At 38.1% G+C, this 25,260-nt stretch overlaps 1 non-coding gene and 3 pseudogenes across 1 annotated transcript; 2 read left to right on the forward strand and 2 right to left on the reverse strand.

Moving 5' to 3' along the window:
- Window positions 1-2,091: 2,091 nt before the first annotated feature.
- Window positions 2,092-3,003, reverse strand: LOC129883497 (protein TIC 214-like; annotated as a pseudogene).
- Window positions 3,004-12,819: 9,816 nt separating this feature from the next.
- On the forward strand, window positions 12,820-13,826 carry LOC129881589 (photosystem II D2 protein-like; annotated as a pseudogene).
- Window positions 13,827-22,185: 8,359 nt separating this feature from the next.
- TRNAF-AAA (transfer RNA phenylalanine (anticodon AAA)) lies at window positions 22,186-22,258 on the forward strand. The gene has a single exon. It is a non-coding gene; the product is annotated as a tRNA-Phe (tRNA).
- Window positions 22,259-23,496: 1,238 nt separating this feature from the next.
- Window positions 23,497-24,238, reverse strand: LOC129881590 (NAD(P)H-quinone oxidoreductase subunit K, chloroplastic-like; annotated as a pseudogene).
- Window positions 24,239-25,260: the final 1,022 nt, after the last annotated feature.

The raw sequence follows: 25,260 nt of genomic DNA on the forward strand, positions 1-25,260 counted from the left end.
TTTTTAGACTTATAAAATATTTCTTTTTTAATTTTCCAATTTTTTTTTTCGAGTTCCTTAAAAATGGACTCAAAGAAGGAAGGCACTTTCGGGGAGAACCAAAGGGAAGTTCAACTTCCATATCCCAAACTGTTAAAAATCAAAAATTGTCTTTTTGTTTTTTTCTTTTTCATTAGCTATTCGAGGGAGGGGTACAATTTAGATATATGCCAAGGTTTCAGACAAAAAGGAAATAAAATTTTTATTTGAATCCCGTCTCTCAACCAATTTTTGGGAAATTTTGTTTCTAATAATTGAACATCATTATAAGTACATTTAATCTGCATTTATCGATTCCATTCCTACAAATCTTCAGACCATTCAGGAAGTTGTAAGAATAACATACGCCCGATATTTTTGGCTATTATCAATGAAGGTAATAGAATATATTTTCGAAGAATTGATTGAGTTATTAACATGTAGCCTCCTATTATTTGTGCAAAAGGAATGCTATCCCAGGCTTTTGCGATCGCTATCCGTGTTTTTTCCTTTCTTGTTCTCCTCTCTTTTGTCCTTTTCTTTTTTGATCTTCTCTTTTTGTTTGTTCTTCTCTAGACTCTGGAATCTTGAATTCCCCCTCTTTACCTGCCAAATTTTGAAAAATTGGTTTAATCAGATCAGAGATATCAAAAGAAAAAAGACGGAGCGGATTATTCTGTCAAGAAAAAGGGGGGAATGCACATTTTCTTAAAAGAGTTTAGAAATAAATGTTTTGTACCTTTGAGCACGCATAGAACCTTTAATTACACATCGCCGGAAATCTAATTGTTGCGAATAGCTTATTAAAGCCACTTCCACCTCAAGATCGTTAGTGGCGTTGTTGTCAGTAAAAATAACTACAAGTTTGGCTTTTCATGAACGAAGTTGATCATCCATTAATGCGCGATCTTGAAATCCACCCATTTATTGGTCCAATTCGGTGATTAATTTATGTGACTACCGAGGTACTTTTTTACTTATTTCGTTTATTTCAATCAATTTTTTTCCCGATATTGTCTCATTAGGATCAAGTGTATTGAATACAAATTTTACAAATTTTGTTCTTTTTGCTGAATTGGCTTTTCCCTGTTCTTAGTCTGAAAATAAAGAAGGGCCTTTCAAATTTAAACTCGATTTTGGTTCGTTACCAAATTCATTGATTATAGTCAAGAAGTCGTCAATTTCTGTTGATAATGGTTTTTTATCAACCGTATACACTTTTTGTTCAAATTCTTGGTAATCAGTATTAGGAAGAAAGATAGTATGAATACTATTTAGTCTAACTCTCTCTTTTCCATTTTCTAGCAAAGTATTGTTTATGATTGAAGATGAAACCCCTTGTTTGATTGTTCATTGATATGGTCCATTTAACAAAGGATCATACATTTTAGGCACATATTCTTTTTTAATATCGTCATTACACAATCTCGTCCTTGTTTCGAGTATATCCAGAGAAAGAGATTCCTTGTCCAGAATTTCAAGTCGATTTAAATTTTTTTTATTCAGTTTGTTGATAGAAACCCACTAATTGTCCAGTTCATTAGGGAGCATTTTTTGGAGTGACAATAGGGGTATCTTTCTTTTTATCATTTTCCAAAAAGTTGATAAACTTGGAGGGTATGTAAAAGATATTCTTTGTTTTCCATCACTTTTACATGTGTCAAAAAAATATTGTGACATTTCATTTCTTACGGCCTACTCAAATCGATTATTTTTTATGTAACAAAATGGTCGATTCCATCGATTATAATCGAAAATAAAACTGACAAGAGGTTTTTGAAACTAGAAGAGGTCTTGATTTTCATTTTTTTTATCAAGCAGTTGCCATTTCAAATTTTCTAGATTCCCCGTGTTATTATTATTTAGATAAGAATCCTGATAATCATAAATTGGATGATTACTAGTATTGGTATTGTTACAGCCTATCTCTGTAAGGTGAGAGTGGACTATATCCTTTATTTTTTCCTTTCCATTCACTAAGATTTCTTCCGTTTCATCAATTTTGTCCGGATTCCACCCTTCTTCCGAAAAACGAGAAGGAGAAAGATAAGGATCTTCTTCAGTGGATCCCTCTTATTCATGTTCCTTTCCATTCACTAGGATTTCTTCCGTTTCATCAATTTTATCCGGATCCGACCCTTCTTTAGAAAAAAGGGAAGGAGAAAGATAAGGATCATCTTCAGTGGATCCCTCTTGTTCATGTTTAGTCCCCTTCATTGTGGAAGCAGTTTCTATTTCTACATCTCTTTCTTCCTCACTTTCCACCCTTTATTCTATTTTTGAGGCTTCTTCCAGTTTCTTAGTAAGAATGGGTGAGGGTATTTTACCTAAATAGTAGACACAGGTAATAAATAAGAGAATACTAAAGATCTGAGCCATAAAATTTCTCAATTCTAATACAAGGTACTTATTAGATCGAATCTACTTATTCGATCTAATAGAATGATTTTGTTGTATCTAGACTAATACCAATCCAAGACATTTCATGAATAAAATGTGAACAATTAACCAACCAAGTAAACCACTTGTTACAAATAAGATCTTTTTGTTGCATCGAAAGAGATAAATATTGACTAATCTGGCTAACATTGAACTTGGTAAAATGAAATGGTTGAATAATTGAAAAATGAGATTATTCAAGAATACACATTGAATGATGAGATTATGCATTGAATTTCTGAAGTAGATCCATAATCAAAAAAATGTTTGTGATTGTTCTAGATGAAATGAAACAAAAGATATGGTAGAGATAGGACAGATATTGTATGAGGTCTACCCAATACTAGATGCAGAGGCGCATAATTAGATCGATATGAACATCATGAGCTGTCCCATAATAAAACCAGTTGTTGTTGGTACATTCTTCTTAGTTCTTTCTTCCATAATCAAAGCTCGGAGAAGGAAAAGATAAGAGGACCCTATGGAGAATGTTGTCATAAATCCATAATAGAGTCCGACCACAACGATGGAATTGATTATCTTCATGCATAAGGATACTAGATTACCTAGTAGAAAAGATTGAAAAATCAGCACAAACCTCTCTTATTTCTTTTCTATTGCAATTTCTAGATTATTATATGATGATTTTTGAACTTTCCATATATAGAAAAGAAATAGAAAGAGATAGACTAGAAATGACATATGTTATATCAATGACACCAAAGGGATATTAAATGAATGGAATTGAGATATAGATGGAATATAATGAAATAGAGCCACTTTGAGGATCCCTATGAAATGAGGCATGTAAGGGAGCCACTACGAAGAAGTTCCGGGAGTTACGAAGGAAGCTTCTAGCTCATATTAGTCATGGGTTGGGAACGGGAGTTGAACTCTATGAGATCGAATCTCCTGTTGTTCCTCAATAGCTTAGTGGTAGAGCAGTCAACTGTTAGCCTATTGGTAATAGGTTCGAATCCTACTTGGGGATATTTGGTTGATTCTGAATTCTTTAATTCAGAATAAAGGGGCTCACATTGCCCGTTAAGAGTAGGTAACCCATTCCATATCTTTGTTTCTATTGCATTCTATCTCATCATATCACATTCTGTTCTGCGAGATTATATAATTACCATCAATAACTCGGTCTAGGTCCAAGATAATCCTTTATTCCATAGCACTGGGCTATTTACAACTAGCCAATTAAAAAGTCTTAGATGTACTAGCACTACATCTTTTATTTAGTCATCGATTCTCTCGAGAGGTCATAATTTCCACGAGCAAATATATTAATGAAGAGGAAGGATTTTTGGTTATGCTAGTAATACTTGCCCTTCTATTCTTCCCAAGCCTGGTTGAGCAAGAGTTATGGGGCGTAAAACAAAAGAATAAGCGGATAAGGCATACTATGTGTAATGATTCCCCCATTCACGATAAATAAAAAGATAAAAAGAAAAGCCATTCCATTTCGACAAAAGACCCACACCCAATTCCATAGCTTTTGGTTCGCTATCCCAATCATGATTTTCCTACCCCCAAAGGGAAAGGTACTTTCCTTTTGGGCTGATTATGGGCGAGGATGGATTTGAACCCCCAAAATCATGGTTCGTAGCCATGTGCTCTAATCCTCTGAGCTACAAGACCCACCCTATCTCCACTGGATCTGTTCCTGGGAGTACATTCAAAAAAAGGAACCTTACCTCTCCCCAGCCATTTTGGGTTAAGAAGATATGAAAGTGCATTTATCTCTATAAGTCTATAAGAAGGGTGCATTCCGAGGTGTGAAGTGGGAGTGAAGGGATTTCATAATTGGGGTTTTGAATAAAATGACCTTTTCATTTTTCATTTTCATATTGAAAAATTAATAAGAATGAGAGGTGTTAAGCTTTTAATCATCTGGCGTCGAGCTATTTTTTTCACAAGACCTCCTCTACAGTATCGTCACCGCAGTAGAGTTTAACCACCATGTTCAGAATAGATTGGTGTGGTTCCTCTATCCCTAGGACACCAGAATATCAAGCCATGAACAAAGAAAGGCATGAGAGAAAAGCATATTGGCTAGTGATTGTGAGGCCCATATTCTTGACTAGAGGGTACACCAAAGGCCTTTGCCCTTCCATCCCTTAGATAGATAGGGAGGGAGGGCAGAGCTTTTGGTTTTTTCATGTTGTCAAATAGTTGAATAATGGTTTTTTTATGTTGTCAAAGATTTGAACAATGAAAATATATGGAGAGTGCCAAATGGAATTGATCTAGTTATGTAGGAACAAGGTTTAAGTCTATCAGTTTTTTAGGATGCCTCAGTTTCATACATCATTGCACTTCCACTTAACACCTATCGTAATGATAAATGGCTCATCTCACCGTGACCTTCTTTTGAATTCTCAAAAAAACTTCTGTCGCTCCATCCCCACAGGGGAAGAGAACCTGTCTTTTTCTTGGCTATACTATCGGAAGCTCTAAGGAAGTCAGAATAGGAGAGCACTCATCTTGTGATGGGATTACTACTTAGATGCTTTTAGCAGTTATACACTTCGCACTTGGCTACCCAGCGCTTACCGTAGGCATGATAATTGGTACACCAGAGGTGCGTCCTTCCCGGTCCTCTTGTACTAGGGAAAGGTCTGCTCAATGGTCTTACTCCCACACCAGATATGGACCAAACTGTCTCACGATGTTCTAACCCAGCTCATGTACTACTTTAATGGGCGAATAATCCAACCCTTGGATTAACTACAGCCCCAGGTGGAGAAGAGCCGACATCGAGGTGCCAAACCTTTCCATCGAAGTGAGCTCTTGGGGAAGATTAACCTATTATCCCTAGAGTAACTTGTATCCATTGAGCGATGGCCCTTCCACTCGGTACCATCAGATCACTAAGGTTGAATTTCATCCCTACTCTACGGGTGGGTCTTGCAGTCAAGCTCCCTTCCGACTTTTACACTTGAGGGCCAATCTCCGTCCGTCCCGAGGAAACCTTTGCATGCCTCCGTTACTTTTGGGAGGCCTACGCCTCATAAATATTGTCTACCTGAGATTGTCCCTTGGCCCATAGGTCCTGAAATTAGGTTAGAATTCTAGCCCTTCCAAAGTGGTATCTCAGTGATGGCTCGCTCCCCCTCGGAAGGAGGCCTTCTTCTCCTTCCACCTAAGCTGAGCAGGAAAGTCCCAACGTCAATCCCAGGGAATAGTGAAGCTTCATAGGGTCTTTTTGTCCAGGTGCAGGTAGTCCGTATCTTCATAGACATGTCTATTTCACTAAGCCTCTATCCGAGATAGTGCCCAGATCATTACACCTTTTGTGCGGGTCGGAACTTACCCGATAAGGAATTTTGCTACCTTAGGAATGTTATAGTTATGGCTACCGTTCACTAGGGATTCGGTAGCCAGATCCCCTATCATCAGGTCACCAACTTTCTTGACCTTTCGGCAATGGGCAGGCATCATCCCCCATAAATAGTCTTGCAACTTTAAGTAGACCTGTGTTTTCGGTAAACAGTCGCCCGGGCCTGGTCACTACTACCGCTTTTGTGAGGAGGCACCCCTTCTCCTAAAGTTAGGGGGCTATTTTTCCGAGTTCCTTAGAGAGAGTTGTCTCATTCCCCTAGGTATTCTCTACGTACCCACCTGTGTCATTTCGGATACAAGTACCTTTTTGCTAAAAGACGTTCGAGCTTTTCCTGGTAGTATGGCATGGGTTACTTCGGCGCCATAGCGTCTGGTATTTGAATGTTAACTCAAGGCATTTTCTCTACCCCTTATTACCTTGAAAAAGTAGGGACACCTTACGTTATTGAACTAATAACCATCTTTCGGCTAACCTAGCCTCCTCCATCCTTCGAGACTAACAAGGGGTAGTACAGGAATATTCACCTATTGTCCATCAACTATGACTTTCGGCCTGATCTTCGTCCCTAACTCACTCTTCCTGGATGAACCTTACAGAGTAACCCTTTTGTATTCCAGGCATTAGATTCTCACCAATATTTGCGTTACTCAAGCCGACATTCTCGCTCTACTTTGTCTACCACCGTTCGTGTGGAGGATTCTCTCTAAGGTAGAACGCGCCCTTACCAATGTATTTTTACATCCCACAACTTCGTCAGATTGCTTAGCCCCATTCATCTTTAGTGCAAGAGTGCTCGATCAGTGAGCTATTACGCAGTCTTTCATGGGTGGATAATTCTAGCCAAACCTTATGGAATTCTCTGCATCCCTACCTCCTTTATCATTGAGCATTCATTTAGGGGCCTTAGCTGGTGATTCAGGTTGTTTCCCTCTCGATGATGAAGCTTATCCCCCATCGTCTCACTAGCTAACCCTAACCCTTTTTATTTTGAGGTCATATCTAGTATTCAGAGTTTGCCTCAATTTGGTACCGCTCTCGCAGACCACACTAAAATAGATCTTTAACCCTAGATGTCCAGTCAACTGCTGTGCTTCAATGCATTTCGGGGAGAACCAGCTAACTCTGGGTTCGAGTGGCATTTCTTCCCTAACCATAACTCATCTGTTGATTCTTTGACATCAGTTGGTTCAGACCTCCACTTAGTTTCTCCCAAGTTTCATCCTGGTCATAGATAGATCACCCAGGTTTGGGTCCATAAGTAGTGACAATTGCTCGATAAACACTCACTTTCGCTATGGCTTTGGTGGGTTCCCTTAACCAAGACACTACCTATGAGTTGCTGGCTCATTATTCAATAGGGTCATGGTCAGAGCCCTGGATCCTCCCACTGCTTTGAAGCTTATGGTTTCATGTTTTATTTTACTCCCTGATAGGGGTTCTTTTCACCTTTGCTTCACGGTACTACTTCACTATCGGTCACCCAAAAGTATTTACCCTTCCAAGGTGGTCCTTGCTGATTAACATGAGATTCTATGTGCCCCATACTACTCGGGTAAGAGTGTAAGCAAGTGATGCTTTTGGCTACTTGACTTTCTCCATCTAGGGTGCAGCATTTAGGCTGCTTCTCCTAGTAGAACGACGCTTGTATTTCTCTCCAACAACCCTATTTTCATGATTTAGGCTGCTTCTATTTTTCTCGCCGCTACTATGAGAATCATTTTTGCTATGTTTTTCTCTTGCTACTAAGATGTTTTAGTTTTGTAGGTTGTCTCTTACCTACCCATAGATTTAGCAGCAGTTCAAAAGGTTTCCCTATTCGAGAATCTTCGGATCTATTCTTATTTTAAGCTCACTAAGCATTTCATCGATTACTATGCCCTTTCTCTTCTGTGGGTGCCTAGGTATCCACCGTAAGCCTTTCCTGTTTTGAACCTCGCCCTTAACTTTTAAGGCTATGCCATCCTAAGGTACTTCTAAAAGGATGGATCTTATCAATGTTCATGAATGATAAATCATAGATTGAACCACCAAATTAGAAAAATTGGGTGCTATCATAAAGCTTTGTATCGGCTAAGTTTATGAGTTGAAGATAAACGGACTTGAACCTATTACATCTGCCATAGGGTAAACCATCGCCTCTCAGGTCCCCCGACTGATTCTACCACAGAGGCCAATGATAGACAATAACTCCCCCCCAAATAGAGTTTACAACTTTCATCGTACTATGCTTTCCAAAGAGCAACTCTTTTCAAAATCTCACTCAAATGGTTCTGAGCTGGAGTCCCATTCTAACTAAGGATTCTTATAGTTCCGGAGGATCCAACTATAAGACAAATAGGAATGGAGGGTTTCCCCCGTTCTGCCCAACTCTTTAGTCTTAAGAATGCTAGTTTTAAGAATGAGTCATTGCCCATCTCCGATCTTGACTGCCAACCTGAGAGAGGACAGCTAATGTGTTCCACTTATTGAATAGGGTTCTATGGTTGTTCCATGACCCCTGGATGCCAAAGGCCTCCTTGGGGTGATCTCGTAGTTACTACAGGGTGGAGATGACTGGGTCATTCCATGGATTTTCCTTCCTTATCTTTTGCCGTATTTCACTTAAAGAGTTGAAGGAAGATAGTGTATCAAGCTATTCGCAAGGGCCAACTTGATCCTCTTACGCAGATATCTCAAATAAGGAAACCTTGGGAGAGCTGACGACTTCAAATACCATCCATGTACGATCCATACTAGATTTGACCAACTACCCATCCTACATCCTCTACATTTTTTACTGCCCATCTTTGTCTTAGTAGAGTCTTTCTGTGGCACATTTCGGTCCTCTTCCCCATTCCTTAGAAAAAGTGAGCCACCGGTTTAGGTAAAATATAGTATCATTACCTCCTAGATAATTAGACATCCAACCCACAATCGTAATGACTAATTTCAAAAGTGGAGCTCTACCAACTGAGGTATATCCCCCGAGCCAAGTGGAGCATCCATGAAGTAGTCAGATGCTTCTTCTATTCTTTTCCCTGGCGCAACTGGTCCATCCTAGACTTGAACCAGAGACCTCGCCCATAAAGTAAATCATCGCACCTACGATCCAACAAATTAGGAGAGAATCAATAGATTCCTTTTTGGGAGTGATTCATCCTTCTCGAATGCAGCATACAACTCTATGTTATACTATGCTCTCCAAGTGTGCTTGTTCCTTATTTCTTCCTTACCCTGGCAAGTCTTTGTGAAATAACTCCGATGAGAAGAAAAAATAAGGCATTAAGAGACCCTGTTAGCCCAACCCTAAACACTCTAAGATCCTTTTTCAAACCTGCTCCCATTTTAATTTTGAGTCAAGAAAAAAATGGCTCGAATGGTACGATCCCTCCGTCACCCCAGAATGAAAGGGGTGATCTCATGGTTCTTGGTTTGTGAAGATGAGTTGTTAGGTGCTCTATTTTATTTTCCTATTGAGGCTGAACCTAAACCTATGCTCGAGAGATAGTTGTCCATACACTGATAAGGGATATATGGATTCTCGAGAAGAGAGGAGACGTGGTGGTCCCCCTCGAACCACCCAAATCCCACGAGTGAATAGAAAGTTGGATCTAAATTGGATCTTACCCAAATCACCCCATCTACTCTCTTGAGGAAGAGTTTGGTTTCAAACCCCGATTCGAACAAGAGGAGTACGCCATGCTAATATGCCATGGATGATCTACATCTCAGGGTTAGGCGCCGATGAGAAGATTGAACTATCCATGTAGGTGAGAGCCCTCACAACCCAGGCACAATGATGCAATTATCAGGGGTGCGCTCTACCACTGAGCTAATAGCCCATCGTGAGAGCCTCCCACTAAGGCCCCACTATGCGAAAAGTGAGAGAAACCCCATCTATCTCTTTACTTTTTTTGCCCCCATGTCGCCATACGAGGGGAACATAGGGACATTAAAATGGTGGTCCTATCAACTTGTTTCGTCCTAGGATAATAAGCTCATAAGCTTGGTCTTACTTCACTATCAAGAAAGAGAAGAAAACTTCCATCTCTAAATTTAACTCAGATGTAGCTCCCTTCTTTCTTTGTAGGGTATGAAGAGTGTCAAACCAAAATACCCAATAAGTATTAGCTCTCCCTGAAAAGTAGGTGATCAGCCGCACCCTCCAGTACGACTACTTTGTTATGAATTCACTCTACTAACTAGCCCTGCTTTTGGCGTCCCCCTTCTTGAAGTTAAGATAACGTCTTCTGGCATGGCCAACACCCATAGTGTGATGGGCGGTCTGTACAAGGCCCGGGAATGAATTTACCGCCATATGGTTGATAGGCGATTACTAGCAATTCTGACTTCATGCAGGCGAGTTGTAGCCTATAATTTGAACTGAGGACCAATTTTTGGGGTTAGCTCACCTTCGTGGGATCGTAACTCTTTCTCTTAGCCATTGTAAAATGTGTGTCTCCCAAGGCAAAAGGGGCATGATGACTTGACCCAAGGCAAGGATAGCAACTAAGCACGAGGGTTGCACCCATTTCGGAACTTAACCCAACACCTTATAACATGAGCTGACGACAGCCATGCACCACCTGTGTCCGTGTTCTCGAAGGCATCTCTCTAGTTCAAGAGGATTCATAGCATGTCAAGCCCTAGTAAGGTTCTTCGCTTTGGATCAAATTAAACCACATGCTCCACCGCTTGTGCGGGCTCCCATCAATTCCTTTGAGTTTCGTTCTTGTGAATCTACTCCCCAAGAGGGATACATAATGCGTTAGCTACAACACTGCATGAGTTGATACGCATAACGCCTAGTATCCATCATTTACGGATAGGACTATTAGGGTATCTAATACCATCTTCTCCCTTAGGTTTTGTCTCTTAGTGTCAGTATTAGCCCAACAGAGTGTTTTTGTCGTTGGTGATCTTTTCTATCTCTATGCATTTTATCGCTCAACTGGAAATTGCCTCTGCCTCTACCGTACTCCAGCTTGGTAGTTTCTACCGTCTTTCCAGGGTTGAGCCCTAGGATTTGATGGTGGACTTAAAAAGCCACCTACAGATGCTTTACTCCCCAATCATTCCGGATAACACTTGCATCCTCTATATTCCCATGACTGATGGCACAAAGTTATCTGATGCTTATACCCCGAATACCGTCATTGATTCTTCTCCAGGAAAAGAATTTCACAACCCGTGGACCTTATACCTCCATGCGACATTGCTCCAACAGGATTTTGCCAGTGCAGAAAATTCCCCAATGTTGCCTCCTATTAGAGTCTAGGTCGTGTCTTAGTCCAGTGTGGATGATCATCCTCTTGGACCAACTATTGATCATCACCTTAGTAATCTATTGCCTCACCAACTGGCTAATAAGATATGAGCCCCTCCTCGGGCGGATTCCTCCTTTTGCACCTCACCCTACGGGGTATTAGCATCCATTTCCAGCTGTTGTTCCCCTCCCAAGGGCTGGTTCTTACTCGTTACTCACCCGTCCACCTCTGGAAACACCGTTTCCCGTGTTTCCCATCTGACTTGTATGTGCTAAGTATGCTGCTAATGTTCATCCTAAGCTAGGATAGAACTCTCCACGAGATTCATAGTTGCATTACTTATAGCTTCTTTGTTCATAGACAAAGAGGATTCTAGATTGTCTTTCATTCCAACACATAACTTGTATCCATGTGTTTCATATTCGCCCATTGTTATCTCCCAGAAATATAGCCATCCCTGCCCCCTCACGTCAATCCCATGAGCCTCTTATCTATTCTCATTGAACAACAGTGGGGAAGCAAATCAAACTTGAAAAAAACACATTGGGCTTAGGGATAATTAGGCTCAAACTTATGACTTCTACCACGTCAAGGTGACACCCTACCGCTGAATTATATCCCTTCCTACCCCATCGATAAATAGAAATGACTAATCCTAAGTCAAAGGGTCGAGAAACTCAATGCCACTATTTTTGACCAACTTGGAGCTGGACCTTCTTTTCGCAGAATTACGGATATGAAAATAATGGGAAAAATCGTATTCTATTGTCAACTTCCCCTATCAAAAATGAGATTGACTACCAATTCTGAAGGAACTGGAGTTATATATCTTTTCAATTTGAGTTCTTATGCATTTCCACGCCCCTTTGAGACCCAAAAAATGGACAAATTTATTTCTTAGGAACACATATAAGATTCCTTACTACAAAAAGAATAATGGTAACCCTACCATTAACTACTTCATTTATGAATTTCATAGTAATAGAAATACATGTCCTACCGAGACAGAATTCGGAACTTGCTATCCTCTTGCCTAGAAGGTAAAGATTTACCTTCATGGAAAGGATAATTCATTCGGATCGACATGAGAGTCCAACTATATTGCCGGAATCCATGTTGTATATTTGAAAGAGGTTGACCTTTTTGATTCTCTTATAGTTCACTCCTCTTTCTGTCGAGCCCCTTTGTTCCTCTGTCCATACAGATAAAATATAGGACTGGTGCCAACAGTTCATCATGGAAGAAAGGACTCACTAAGTTAGGATCACTAACTAATACTAATGTAATATAATAGTATCCAATTTATTTATTTAATTGAATTTTCAATTTTCTAAAAGGAAAAAAGGCAAAATAGTAGATTATCTCTTTTCTAACAGATAAAAGAATCTAAAAATAAATAATCGATCGAACTGTCTTTTTTCCTTCAATACGGAAAGATATACTTTGGGGTTTTAGATTTATTTATATGAAGTATGAAGTAAAGGGACTGTTTGTTCCTTGAAGAGTTCTTTCAAGAAAAGGAATTGATTGAATTATCTTAATAAGACAATTCATGGTTCATATGCTTAGTCAGAAGGAATAATCCAATGGAGTTCATAGATTTACCTAGGTCATTTTATGGGCTAATCAATAAAGGTTTTTATCTTCGAAACCCATTGGAAAGGGTAGTGCAAGAGAAATCATACAAAAATAATCGGATCTTGGAATGCCCCAAAAAAGATATGAGGTGCTCAAAAATAGTCGAAGTAGTTGAATAGGAGGATCACTATGACTATAGCCATTGGTAAGTTTACCAAGGATGAAAATGATTTATTTGATATTATGGATGACTGGTTATGGAGGGACCATTTTGTTTTTGTAGGCTGGTTCGATCTATTGCTCTTTCCTTATGCCTATTTAGATGTAGGGGGTTGGTTCACAGGTAAAACCTTTGTAACTCTATGGTATACCCATGGATTGGCCAGTTCTATTTGGAAGGCTATAATTTCTTAACTCCCGCAGTTTCTACTCTTGCTAAAGTTTAGCTCATTCGTTGTTGTTACTATGGGGTCCTAAAGCACAAGGAGATTTTATTCGTTGGTGTTAATTGGGGGGGTCTGTGGACTTTTGTTGCTCTCCATGGAACTTTTGGCCTAATAGGTTTCATTTTACGTAAATTCGAGCTTGCTCGATCTGTTCAATTAAGACCTTACAATGCAATCGCATTCTCTGGTCCAATTGTTATTTTTGTTTCTATATTTCTTATTTATCCACTAGGTCAGTCTGGTTGGTTCTTTGCACCTAGTTTTGGTGTAGTAGCTATAATTCGATGCATCCTATTTTTTCAAGGGTTTCATAATTGGACCTTGAACCCTTTTCATATGATGGGAGTTGCCGATGTATTAAGAGCAACTTTGTTATGCGCCATTCATGGTGCTACCATAGAAAATACTTTATTTGAAGATGGTTATGGTGCAAATATATTCCGTTCTTTTCACCCAACTCAAGCTGAAAAAACTTATTCAATGTTCACCGCTAATCGCTTTTGGTGCAAAATCTTTGGGGTTGTATTTTCCAATAAACGTTGGTCATATTTCTTTATGTTATTTGTGCCAGTAATCGGTTTATGGATGAGTGCTCTTGGAGTAGTCGGTCTTGCTCTAAACACCTATGACTTTGTTTCTCAAGAAATTTGCGCAGTGGAAGATCCTGAATTTAAGACTTTCTACACCAAAAATATTCTCTTAAACAAAGGTATTCGCGCTTGGATGTCAGCTCAAGATCATCCTCATTAAAACTATATCCCTTGAGGAGGTTAAACCATGTGTAAACACTCTTTAATGGAACTTTAGCCTTAGCTGGTCATGACCAAGAAACCACTGGTTTTGCTTGGTGGGCCAGGAATGTCCGACTTATCAATCTATCCAGTAAACTACTAGGGGCTCAAGTAGCCCATGCTAGATTAATTGTATTCTAGGATGGAGCAATGAACTTATTTGAAGTGTCCCATTACATACCCAAGAAGCCTATGTATGAACAAGGATTGATTTTACTTCCCCACCTAACTACTCTAGGTTGGGGGTAGGCCCTGGGGGAGAAGTTATAGAAACATTTCCATACTTTGTTTCTGGAGTACTTCATTTAATTTCTTCTGCAGTATTGGGCTTTGGCGATATTTATCATGCACTTCTGAGACTTGAGACACTTGAAGAATCTTTTCCCTTCTTTGGTTATGTATGGAAAGATTGAAATAAAATGACCACAATTTTAGGTATTCACTTAATCTAGTTAGGTATAGCGGCTTTTCTTCTAGTATTTAAGGCTCTTTATTTTGGGGGCGTATATGATACCTGCACTCCGGGAAGGGGATATGTAAGAAAAATTACCAACTTGACCCTTAGCCCGAGTATCATATTTGGTTATTTACTAAAATCCCCTTTTGGAGGGGAAGGGTGGATTGTTAGTGTGGATGATTAAGAAGATATAATCGGAGGACATGTATGGTTAGGTTCCACTTGTATACTTGGTGGAATATAGCATATCTTAACCAAACCCTTCGCATGGGCTCGACGCGTACTTGTATGGTCTGGAGAGGATTGCGTATCTTATAGTTTAAGGGCTTTAGCCATCTTTGGTTTCATTGCTTATTGTTTTTTCTGGTTCAATAATACCACTTATCCTAGTGAATTTTACGGGCCTACTGGACCAGAAGCTTCTCAATCTCAAGCATTCTCTTTTCTAGTTAGAGACTAACGTCTTGAGGCTAAAGTGGGATCCTCTCAATGACCTACTAGTTTAAGTAAATATCTAATGCATTTCCTGACTGGAGAAGTCATTTTTGAAGAAGAAACTATGCGTTTTTGGGATCTGCGTGCTCCATGGTTAGAGCCTCTAAGGGGTCCAAATAGGTTAGACTTGAGTAGGTTGAAAAAATATATACAACCTTGGAAGGAACGACGTTCAGGGAATATATGACTCATGTTTCTTTAGGTTCTTTAAATTCCGTGGGTGGTGTAGCTACCGAGATCAATATAGTCAATTATGTCTCTCCTAGAAGTGGTTATCTACATCTCATTTTGTTCTAGGATTCTTCTTCTTTGTAGGTCATTTGTGGCACACAGGAATGGCTCATTCAGTTGAAGCAGGATTTGAAAAAGAAATTGATCGTGACTTTGAACATGTTCTTTCCATGACCCCTCTTAATTGATATGAGACAAGAGATCCAATGTTTAAATAAAGTACAAATTACTTTGCTTCAATCATCCATCTTGAAATCATCTTAAGTATTCCTTTTTTTAACTCATTTATTTTATCTAATTTATATCTAATCTATATTTATAGCTTGGCTAGATGGGATATCCGAGCCATTCCCCTTTCTTTTGGATAGCAGATTGTGCAAAACCACTAACGAAAACAATCTATTCAATTAGCAAAAAAAGAGAGAGAGGGATTCGAACCCTCGATAGTTCTTTGTTCAAAAATATATCGGTTTTCAAGACCGAGGCTATCAACCACTCAGCCATCTCTCTAAAAGACTATTTTTATTTTATTCCTCCGAATAGAACATGGCTATAAGGGTGGATACCCCCACTATCTATAGAAAGATCTCAAGTGAAAATCCACCAGTCCATCTATCTATCCGTATATAGATATATGATCTAGCATGTCAGTTTGTGAAATAAAAAAGAAAATTCTATTTCCCCCACCCCACTCAATGTACGAATAAAGTACGAAAGGGGGATAGTAATAAGTCATATAGAATCAATGGATTCATGATAAAGTAAAATCCCTCGATGACATATTTTATCACAATTAACATTTTTTGGCTGATAGAGGGATCAAATGGTATATAGTTCATTTGTTGGTAGCTTGGAGGATAAAAGCATGACTCTTGCTTTCCAATTAGCTATTTTTGCATTAATTTCTACTTCATTAATCTTATTGATTAGCGTACCTGTTGTATTTGCTTCTCTTGATGGCTAGTCAAGTAACAAAAATGTTGTATTTTCTAGTAAATCCTTATGGATTGGATTAGTCTTTCTAGTGGGTATCCTTAATTCTCTCATCTCTTGAACCTATTTGTCGAAGACCCAAAACCAAAATGACCCCCCTAATTTTTCGCGGTTGTGAGCCACATTAAATTTGAATCTAATTCTCCAAAGAAAATGCAAATCAAATAAAGAAAACCAAAAAATTAGAGGGGGTCAAACTTCTTGAATAAAATAAATATAATTAACAAAATAATTGGAATCGTTTCGAAGAGAATATGTGTCCAGACACTGAACAAATAAGATCTGGTTATATATAATATATGTGGGTACATATTGTGTATCAAGAACGAAAAAATATGGATATCGTTGAATGGTAAAAATTCTCTTTACCAAGGAGAGGATGCGGGTTCGATTCCCGCTATCCTTCCAAGATCTAAGATAAAGTCATTTTTTACTATTTATTTTTATTATTGAATTTGATAAATAGCATTAAATATATCCTTAAATTAAGGAAATTTAGGAGTTGGTATAGTCAGACGTGATAGTGTAGTGATTCTATCCCTCCCCTACGTCTTATTTTGCCTTCGACCCCCCAAAAAGCGAAAGGCGAGAATTAATTACTAGTTACCAGAACAAGATGTTGCAGAAATAGGATTTGAACCCATGACCTCAATCTTTTGAGCATTGCGAGCTACTAAACTGCTCTACCCCATGCCAAAGATAAGAACTAAAAACTAATAGTTAAACAAGGATTAAATGCTCCCCTCCACCCTATCTGTACAAATAAAATAGCCCATTTATATAGAATGGTATAGGGGCCTCTATGATCATCGACCATTGAAATAGAAATGAAGCATTAATCCTTACCAACTTGATCTTGTTGCTCCTGGGAATAAACATGTATGAACCATTTCACGAAGTATGTGTCTGGATAGGCCAAAGTCTCGATAGTTAGCATTCGGCCTTTCGGTCAAAAAACAAAGTCAATAAAGGCATGTAGGTGCACTATTCCATCGTAGGGATTGTAACTTTCCATAAATTTCCCATTTTCACTCAACGATGGAACCTTTCTTATTTCTTTTTTTGAGGATCGACAAATCGAATGATATTTTTGTTCCAATTTTTGCCTCTTCTTCTCACATTGAATTAAACTTTTCCTTGCCATAATTATTGAATTCCTATTAGTATCCACGATACAAGTCGAATCCTAGATGTATAAATAGAAGAAGATCGACCCCCTTCTCCATCGAAAGAAATGAGATTATCGTGAATATACACATTAATTAACCAAATTTTCCCGACATAGAGGCAATCAAGAAAGCCGCATAAGTGAATATATAACCTACAGAAAAATGAGCTAATCCAACCAATCTTGCTTGTTTAATATAAAAGGGCCACTAGTTTATCTCTCCAGCAAATAAATTGGCCAAAGGTGTGCGTTCCTGAGCCCATGCTAAAGTTTCAATCAATTCTTGCCAATATCCATGCCAATAAATTAAGAAAATAAATCTAGTAGCCCAAACAAGATGTCCAAATAAGAACATCCATGCCCAAACAAATAAACAATTCATACCAAAAGGGTTATATCCATTGATAAGTTGTAAAGAGTTTAACCATAATAATCCCTTAACCAGCCAATCAAATTAGTTGAAGATTCATTAAACTGTGAAACGTTACCTTGCCTTAATGTGATATTGTTCCAATGCCAATAATAAGTGACTCATCCAATAGTATTTAACATCCAAAAAACTTCCAAATAAAATGCGTCCCATGCCGAAATATCATAAGTACCACCTTATCCTGGGCCATCGCACAAAAAACTATAACCAAAATCCTTTTATCTGGCATTAACTTGGAACCACGTGCATCAAAAGCACCTTTTACTAAGAACAATATAATTGTATGTAAACCAAGGGCAATAGCATAATTAACCAAAAAGTCTTGAGGACCTATGGTTAAGAATAATGAATTACTATTTTCATTAACATCATTTAACCAACCCAGCAACCAAATACTTCGACCCGCATTGAATATTGGGCCACTCGTTGAAGATAAAAGTATATCGAACCCATATGAAGTTTTACCATGAGCGAATTGTATACATTGAGCAAATATAGGTTCAATCAAGACTTGCTTCTCCGGAGTGCCAAAGGCTAGCATGACATCATTATGGACATAAAGTCCTAGGGTATGGAATCCCAAAAAAGGTTGTCCCAACTTAAATGAGATATGATAGCTTTTTTTTTAAGGGAACAGACCCTACACGAGGCTCCCACCTCTCATGCACAGTCAGGGGTTGAGCATCAACCCCAAGACTTATCATAAATAACAAATAGAAAAATACAAGGATGGGGACATCAACCTTACCTCCTCTCCTAGGTTGGTTCATAAGTCGGCTAACCTACTAAGGTCAGCTGACTCATCCCCAAATATAAAAAAGGACTATCTAGAAACTAGAAAGCAATAAACCTATGGGAGGACTCCTCCCGGTACAAGTCGACTAAAAAAGCATAAATGAGGGAGACTCTCCCCTTCTATGAGAAAAAAGAAAGTAACCTACACTAGTTCTATTCAACTACGCTACATATCATACATAGCTAAATTGAAGAAGAACAAGTATACGAAACTTCTATGTCGCATGGAGTGAGAAAATTCTTTTCATCTGTGCCCTTTTTAGTCTTGTCATACCAAGTAAGTCCAAATGGAAGGATGTATCAACATCAAGATCATGATTATAAGAGCTAAGGTGGATGAAAAAAAGGGGGAAAATATAGAATTGTAGAAGGCCACAACTGGAGTTGTTGTTGAGGATGATGTTGGGTTGAATTATTGTAAGTTGCAGCTTGTATGTGATGCAGCTATTCCTTGAACTGGTTCTTGAAGGTTCAACTGATGGTGCTTTGCACCTTGGAGAGTGCTTATGTGCCTGCACACAAATAAATAAGCAACTAAATAGCTCTAAGTAGCTTGGATGCAGGAGGGCTGCTTCAGGTATTGTAGCATGGTAGCTGGAATGGATGTATTTTTGGCTACACATCTAAGTGCAACCATGCACTTTGTAATCCTTGCATAAGAGGCTCAGCAGTGTGCATAATCTTGAGAGCTTCCAGGTTAGTTCACTCCAGTGTTGCAGTGATTGAAGTAGCCAGCAGGAAATGTAATGGAGCTCTAGATGGTTTCTTTGATACTTGTTTGCATTGTAGGAAGTCTAAAGGAGGATTCAACTTCAAAGAGATGTTACCTTTCTTTAGTGTGCCTGCACATAATAACTTAACAAGAAACAAATAAATAATAAAGAGGCTCCAAGAGTGCTTAAAAGTGTTACAGTTGTCTAGTATATCATGCTTGTACAAACTGTAGTATCCTGCAATAGAGAGGCATACTGATTTATGTTGCAGTTCTGCAAGCTCTTGGGAAAAAGAAGATTATGAGGGACTGGTGGTAGGTTTTTGCAGGTCTCTAATGTTCCTGCACAAGATGCAACAACCAATAGAGGGGAGGGGCTGCAGCTCTGTGATTATACCTGCAGGGCAGAAAACAAAAGGAGGGGAGCTTATTCTAATTTTAGATGCAAGATTAGAGTTCATGAGACTAGAGGAGCAAGAACTAAGGGAGACTCTCCCTTTTATAGTTGCCCTAACTATGAATTCTTCAAAGACAATATAACTATGAAGTAGATACATTCAAGTTGAAGAATAAGTTAGTGCACTAGGAAGTACTGCAGGGGAGAAGTCAGGGTGACTTCTTGATCCTCTTGGTTCTTCTTCTCCTGAAGTTAGCCATGCCCAGTTTGTCCATTTCCATATGAGCTCTGGCTTCTTTAGATAGGTCTTGCTTGGTGAAGAAGAGTTCAGGAGAAGTGCATTTGTGGCTATGTTTAGATAAGGAATCAGTTGTGTAGTTGGCTTCTCTGAAGATGTGGTTGCAGCTGAAATCTTGGAATTGGTTGATGATGTTCTTTAAGCTATTCAGCTGCTCTTTGATGGGCCAAGTGGGTTTTGCTTCTTATTGCAGACACTTGGTAAGAAGCTGAGAATCCACCTCCAAGTTTACCTGTGAGTAACCAAGATGAAGGCACCAAGAGAGACCAAAGATGGTAGCCTTGATCTCTGCTTGATTGTTAGTTCCTACACCCAGAGGGGTTGCATAGGAAAAAATGAGATCACCATGAGCATTCCTAAGGAGGCCCCCTCCACCAATGTTGCAAGGGTTGCCAAGGGCACTGCCATCAGTGTTAAGCTTCTTTATGATCTAACATTCTTGCCAATATATTATCTTTATTTTGCTCTAGATTGTAACCTCTAATGAAAAATATAGATCTATGAGCAAAAGCTCCTATCATGATGAATCTTGCGATATATTGGTGGTGAGTATATAATGCAGCTTGAGTGGTAAAGTCTTATTCTATAAATGCATAAGAAGGTAAAGACTACATGTGTTGAGATACCAAAGTAGTAAAAATCACTAAAGAAGCTAGAGCAAGGCCTAATTGAAAATGAAGTGAATTGTTGATTGTGTCATTAAGACCCTTATGTCCACGCCCCAATGGTCCCCCCGGAGGAATATGTGCATCTAAAAGATCTTCCATACTGTGCCCAATCCCAAAATTAGTTCTATTCATATGACCATCAAGAAGAAAAATAAATGCAATAGCTAAATGGTGATAGGAAATATCAGTCAATCATAAACTTTGCGTTTGTGGGCGGAATCCCCCAAAAAGAATAAGAATAGACGTTCCCTCCCCTTTGGCGGTACCAAATAAATGACTACTTTAATCGGGGTTTTGATAAAGATTCCACTGACCTATAAAAAGTGTGCCTAACCCTTGGCTATGCGGTAATACATCTAAGAAATTATTCCACCGAACGGACTCCCCTATGGATGTAAGAATAGCAACATGGACTAAATGCCCTATCCAAGCCAAGGAACTTATGCAAAAGAGTCCTGACAAACGTTAATTCAGACGATATTCAACATTTTTGAACAAGGAAATGCTCGGTTTCTATTTCGGTTGTAGGTGTAGCCAACCTGCTATTAAGGATATGGCACAAAGAAATAATAGAAAAAGAGCGTCAGTATAAAGATCTTCATTAGTGCATAAACCGATTGTATACCACCAATAATAAACACTAGAATAAGCGATATTCACTAGGCCAGGAGTACCCCCTCGAGTAAAAGATTTCATGGTCGGTTGACAAAATGAGGATCCCAAATTGCGTGAGCAATAGGTCTTACATGTAAAGGGTTCTGTACCCACGACTCAAAATTTCCTTGCCAAGCTACATGAAACAGATTTTTGGAAGTCCAGAGAAAAAATATTGCTAATTGACCAAAGTGAGAAGCAAAAATATTCTGATAAAGATATTCCTCAGTAATATCATCATGACTCTCGAAGTCATGTGCGGTAGCAATACCAAACCAAATACGATGAGTAGTAGGGTCCAGAGCTGAGCCTTGGCTAAACCTTGGAAATCATAATGCCATAATGATTTTCAAATCCTCCTAGCCATTATCTTACTGCAATAATTCTTGCTAAGAAGAATGCCCATGTTGGGGTAATTCCACCTAGAAGGTAATGGGTTACTCCTACAGCACATCCTTGTATAATTCTCAAGGCTCTTGGTTGAGTAACAGGTGCAACTTTTAATTTATTATGAGCCCAAACGATGGATTCAATAAGTTCTTGCCAATAACCACGTCTGCTGAATAGAAACATTAAACTAAAAGCCCAGATAAAATGAGCACCCAAGAAAAAAAGGCCATATAAAACTAAGGAAGAACCATAAGACTGAATTACCTGGGATGCCTATGCCTTATCTTTCTCATTCACTCTATTCTTTTAGAAATAGATTTTTTTTTCTAAGCGTAAAAGGTTTTCTCTTATCACAAGCCTTTATGATATCTATGATACACATAGAAATGAACATCTTTGAGAAAGGAATTCCTAGTTGAATGATTCTTGATAAATAAAATATCATTAGTCATACTGAAACTTACAAAGACATGTTTTTGAAGATCGAAGAAATTCCCCAGCTTTGAGAAAATTTTTTAATCTACTTTTGACCTTTTAATTGACATAGAACCCAGTTCTATGATAAAATGAGGATACCATGCAAAGGACTAAATATCCTCAGGTTAACCGTTCCAATCGAGATTGGGAATAGCCAGGATAGCTTAGTTGGTAGAGTAGAGGACTAAAAATCCTCGCGTCACCAGTTCAAATCTGGTTCCTGGCAAATGATTAATTTGTATGGGTCTCTCTTCCGTAGAATTAATTTCGAATTAATTGATATGAATCAACATACATATTATTTTAGAGTCTAGATTAGAATAATAGCTTTATCCAGTTTGGCGAGATATACCCCATCTAGAGCATAGATGGGTAGAGTTTCTTAGATGACGTATCTAAAAGAATTGGATTCAATCTCCTCTTTTTTTCTCCTCTTGTTCAAACGAATTTGAATATGTAATACATATTAGAAATGTAAAATTAGTTAATTGTTGAAAGGATCAAAAGTCGAATCCGAATCTAGGGGGTTGAAATAGACAAGATTCAGCTAAGATCCAAAGAAATAGAATTTGATAGTATCTCATTTATTTGTCTTTTCTTTCATATTTGATTTCTTCATTCCAGATTTCTCTATTCCTTCCTATATGCTTTTCTAGAACCCGTCTAAGTAATGTGCGCAGTATAGAGTTCATGATGCAGAACTCATTTGGTTCATCCTATTGGTGTGACCCATCCGAAAGAAGTATCTTCCAAATAAATGTGACAATTCCAATGAATCCCTAATTGTCTTTTGTTGTTATCCTATCGATAATTCCCTAAACTAGACCTTCTTAATCTATAACCAAACGTGCAATCCTTGAATATATGAAATTGTCTGGTGGAAATAGCTTTTTTATCATTCAACGAGCATCTTGAATTTCATAAAAATTGGGGGGAATATAATGCTTACATAAGGGCCATTCTATCCAACTTTCAGGCATTAAGATACATTTTAAGCGTGGATGATTATCATAAGAAATTCCCAACATATCATATGATTCTCCTTCTTGAAAATCCATGCTTTTCCAAACCCAGAAAACAGACGGAATTCTAGGATTCCTCCTGGAGGCAAATACCTTTATGCATACCTCTTCTGGTTGATCCACACTAGATGATACACACTAGCTAACAGCCTGCCAGGCGCTACATCATAGGCACATTGAGAGCATAGATAGTAGTACCCATATACATAAAAAATGATAGCAATGGAATGCCAATCCTCGGGATTTATTTGTAAAGTCTCTATTCCCTAGTAATCAAAGCCCAGAGATCTGTGAATTACCCCATGCTTGACTAGCCAAGAAGACAAACAGCCCTTCATCTTTTTTATCTCTCCCGCATTTTTATTTGTATAAGTAAATTACATTTATGATTAAATTTATGAAAATTGACCCACACTTCTTATTCTGGATAAATGAATTATGTCTAATTCACTAATTTGGCTGAAGATACTAAATTTTTGTATTTAAAAAACATTTCTGTACGGATCTCTGAAGTAGATAGTGGTTGATAAAGAACTGTTTGATCATAATTTCCCTTATGAATACTGCGTTGAACATGAAACTTGTGGCTGGTAGTAAAACATTGATTCCCTCGTTGAGACCTAATTTGATCTTCATAGAGTTCTTGAGATATTTTATTAGGAAGTTCTGTTATAGCATCTATAATCACTTCAAGTTTAGGTGGACAACCTGGAAAATATACATCTACAGGAATTAGCTTATCAACTCCCTGAACAGTACTATAAGAATCGGTACTGAACATCCCGCCTGTAATTGTACAGGCTCTCATAGAAATAAGATATTTTGGTTCAGGCATTTGCTCATATAATCTCACTAAAAAGGGGATCATTTTCATTGTTACTATTCTGGCTATTAAAATTACATCCGCTTGTCTAGGAATCGATCTTGGTACTAGTCCATAACGATCAAAGTCGAAGTGTGATCCTATTAATGAAGCAAATTCAATGAAGAAGCAACTGGTACCATAGAGAGCGTCCATAAACTAGAGAGTCTTGACCAATTTGAAAGATCATTTAATGTAGTTGAAATAACTAAATTTGGGGCGTTCGATCAAGTAAAGGAAACTGAATGGAATTCATAACTGCCTCAATCTTATTTTTTCTGTTTTTCTTTTTCTTGTCTGAATAATCAGGAGTTAAGACCATTCTAATGCCCCCTTTCGCCATGCATAAACTAAACCAATAATTAAGATAAGCACAAAAATGAAAGCTTCTATAAATACAGATGCACCTAGTACGTCGAAACTCATTGCCTATGGATAAAGAAAAATTGTTTCAACATCAAAAACAACAAAAACCAGAGAAAACATATAATAACGCATTCGAAATTGTAACCAAGCATCGCACATTGGTTCTATACCCTACTCATAAGTAGAAAGTTTCTCCGGCCCTTTCCTAAGCGAGGCTAACACTCCGAAAAAGAAAAATGCCAAAATAGGAACAAGGATGGATATTATTAGAAATGCACAAAAAAATCATATTCATAAAGCAGAAACATAAACGGACTCTTATGAACGTGGAAAATATACCGGATTCAATTGATTGATTCGAATTGGAATTGTCATGCCATCCATAACTATTTAGTCAAAACAAGAATTTATTTTGGTCGAACCACCTAGTTTGCTTTGTTTATTGGTTTATTGTAGGGCATATCTCATTGCAAGATTCATCGACTAGAATCTGATTTTATTTCCATTATACTTTTTTCCATTTTATTTAGTTAGTAGAAACTTCTAACTATATATTACTCTTCGACACATTCTCCTCTTTCTCTTGTTTTTTTCTCTAAAGGCGGGGAATTGGAAATTAATTACTTATCTTATTTCTTCTTTAATTAGAAATTCTTTAAAGATTTTTTTTTCTATAAATAGAATCAGGAGGTCCTTATTTTGATTTTTTTCTTAGTGATTTAGAATAGAACATGTAATCAAATAGAAGAGAATGTATAGGAATTTCCATCTCAAGATTTAGAAGATCTTGTGTTGGTATATTCCTTTTATTATTATTTAATAATAGTATTGGGATTCGAATCCATGTGGAGCAGTTTTTCTTGGTTGAATAAACAAAGATAAGACTCCCTTTTTTTGTTGTGCTTCGATAGGTCGAGGTAAGTAAGGTATACGAAGGAAAAGCCTATTTGACAATGAATGTTACCAAAGATATTTGTG

The sequence above is a fragment of the Solanum dulcamara genome, chromosome 3 (genome assembly GCF_947179165.1).
Source record: "Solanum dulcamara chromosome 3, daSolDulc1.2, whole genome shotgun sequence".
NCBI classification, from domain to species: domain Eukaryota; kingdom Viridiplantae; phylum Streptophyta; class Magnoliopsida; order Solanales; family Solanaceae; genus Solanum; species Solanum dulcamara.